The sequence below is a fragment of the Magnolia sinica genome, chromosome 4, assembly GCF_029962835.1.
Source record: "Magnolia sinica isolate HGM2019 chromosome 4, MsV1, whole genome shotgun sequence".
NCBI classification, from domain to species: domain Eukaryota; kingdom Viridiplantae; phylum Streptophyta; class Magnoliopsida; order Magnoliales; family Magnoliaceae; genus Magnolia; species Magnolia sinica.
Window position 1 is genome coordinate 58666260 of NC_080576.1, and position 3050 is coordinate 58669309.

Genomic DNA, 3050 nt, shown 5'->3' on the forward strand with positions numbered 1-3050 from the left:
GCAAGTTGTAGGGCATCACCCCTAATGAAAAGTAGTCGATAGGAAAATTCAAAAGTTTATACTCAAGGTCACTCCACCAACGCCCTACCAACTGGAGCGCTATTTTCAAAGGGGGTCCGGATCAGACGGTTCACCCCAACCCACGCTGGGACTGCAGCCAGGATGCGCCGGTGTAGGCCGACAACTCAAACACGGTGTCCCATACCACCATGCCCAGCTCACGAGTTTGGGTTGCTCATTGGTCACTACGAGGAGGCTCGTCACCCCAGCGTAGACCGACAATTCAACCACAGTGTCCCATACTACAATGCCCAGCTCATGAATCTTAGAGGATCGTGGTACCATGGTTGAAATGGGTCTTTATATTGGTAAGCGGTACCTTAGATTCAAGCAGTAATGTCCATACATGGTGAACATACAATAGGGCAATCAGTTTGTTAGGGAAGTTCGATTGGTACGGGCACATGCTGATTTAATCGACGTGGAGTGCATAAGCACCCGTGTGGCCTAACCACTGTCGACAATCTTCATACCACCCGGATTCATCGGATTTTCTTAAATGTGGCGTGACTAATTCAGCCACTCGAATAGGAAAAGTTACCAATTGCCTGAGTAACGCGGTAGCCCCAATCTTAATCAGATGCAGTAAATAAATATATGTGATAAGTATTTTAGCATTTAACAAATAATCCAAGTAAATACTTCATTTGAACATTTTATCAAACACCTTAAACATGTTAACAAATACTTGCACTTTATCCATAAATTTCATAAGAGTAAATATGATTACATGAAATAAATTATACATACGTATAAGGTAATGCAAAGTACTATCTTAATACTCGTAATAAGTACAAATCATCAACAATTTCTCATTCAGACAATTCAGCAAAACTCGTAATAAGTATAAATCATCAACAATTTCTCATTCAGACAATTCAACAAACACTTAGACTACACTATACCAAATACATAGACTAGGTTAGTTACAACATATATTTTAGCAATTCCTTATACGGAGAGAGTAACGTATATGTGACGATGATTAACCTTAGATCAGTAATCACGGCAAGCTCAAATCACATTCAAATGCTCATTCAAACATTTCAACAAACACATGAAATGCATCTTTTATCTAACATAGTTCATACATGTATATTATACAGGAATAGACATATCTACAACAATATGGCAGCAATCAAGTCAGACATAAATCATTAGCTGACATTGAAAGCATTGAAAATCATAACCTAAATGTTTATAGTTAGCACATTTCATCGAATTGCTCGTTTCGAACTCGGTTCGAATCCTACGCTCCCGTCTACAAAAGATTAGGGTTAGGATTTCTTACTCAAATCGAAGTTGGAATGACTCGTGTAGCGATGGTGGGGAGGCGATTCGGTACGTGGAGTAGTGAGAGTGAATCCTAGCAATGATCTCCCAAACTCTCACTCTACTCCTCATTCTTTTCTCCTATTTTCTCTCTTCTCTCACCTAGGGTTTGAGAAATTCGTATGAGAGATGGATGGGGTGGTTTAAGGGCCTTATATAGGCTCAAAAGTGATGTAAATGGGCCCTGACGAATGGGGCTCATCTGGGGGCTCATCTGGAGGTCCATTACCTGTCTATGTCGTAGAGTAAGTTCTCTGACAATGGATCTAGGCTAGATTATGATTTCGGTACGATCGGATTAGTGCATCGACCGTGGAGGACCCGTATCAGATCAACGATCGTTGTCACCGATTAGGGCCACAAGTATATGGATAAGAGTAGGAAAATTTTCCTGATCCATGGGTGAAGTTTGGTCAGAATCTGACGGTCTAAAGTCTTCAATTTCGATCGCAATCGAACAGTCCAATTCACTTAAGTTATGGTTCACTTTCTAAAGATATTCACATTTCTCATACACTTCGCTCAAGGCTCAAGTTGTGCGTTTCTGGATACTATTTGGGCTCAATTCTCGTGATGGCTGTCAAGCCTAATAAGGCGGTCATAACCTTATAGTTTCGTGGTAATCGGACTTAGGACGCGCGGTCTAGGTCCGATATGGAGTTTCAATGTGCTCCCGAGAGGAACTAGGTTTTGGGATTTCTCCTAGGTTTGTAAGGGACATTGAGTCAATGGTATTAATGATTTTGTGTCTTGCCATTTGTGGAAATGGTGGTTCGAGTTAAATCCACCACTTATTTAGTTTAGTACTTAACTAAATTTCGCCCTAATTATGATAGAATAAGGTCCTAGGTAATTTTATGTCCCTTTTTAGTATTTTTAGTTAGTATATTATTTTAATTATTTTTTTATAGTTCGTCATCAAGTCTACTTTATCTCCACCAAATTTCATTAGATTTCATATTCTAGAAAATTCTAAAAATTCTAGAACTAGCAACTGTCTGAACTAATAATTTTTGGATAGTTGTCACATTAACCTAGATTTAATTATATTAAAATTTTTATTTTATTTTTTACTTATTTTTATATGAAACTAAACTTTCAATCTGGCTTTTGAATCACCTAAATCAGAGTTATATTGAGGGATATATGACTTTTTGAAGTAGGTCAAAAAGTACAGAAAATTGGAGCAAGGGTCCACTGAAATTCAGTGCACTAGTGGCGTGCCGCCGACCGAGCGGTGGCGCCATGCCCCGCTGTGCTGTCTGGTGGTGGTTTTGCCATGCAACTTTTGAAATGAGTGTATCTTACAAACCGGAATGATTTATTTGACATACAATATATGATTTTGGGGTAGGAAAAGATGCTCTATTCAAATAACCTATTTATTTCATGAAATTATATAAGATTAATGGTCAAAAACTGATTTTATTTATATATTTACTATTTATAGTAAATTTTAGTTTAGGTATTGTCCTTCATCATTTAAACTCTAGAAATAGTGTCTAATATGAAAGTACTTAGAAAATTTTGAAGAATAAGGTGGTGAAAGGTGAGATTTTTGAAGGAAATGGGTTGAAAGGGGATTTAAGACTTTGGGATTGAGTTTTGAGAAGTCAATAAGGTGTTATGATCGACCCATTGCCTACGGACGTCGATCA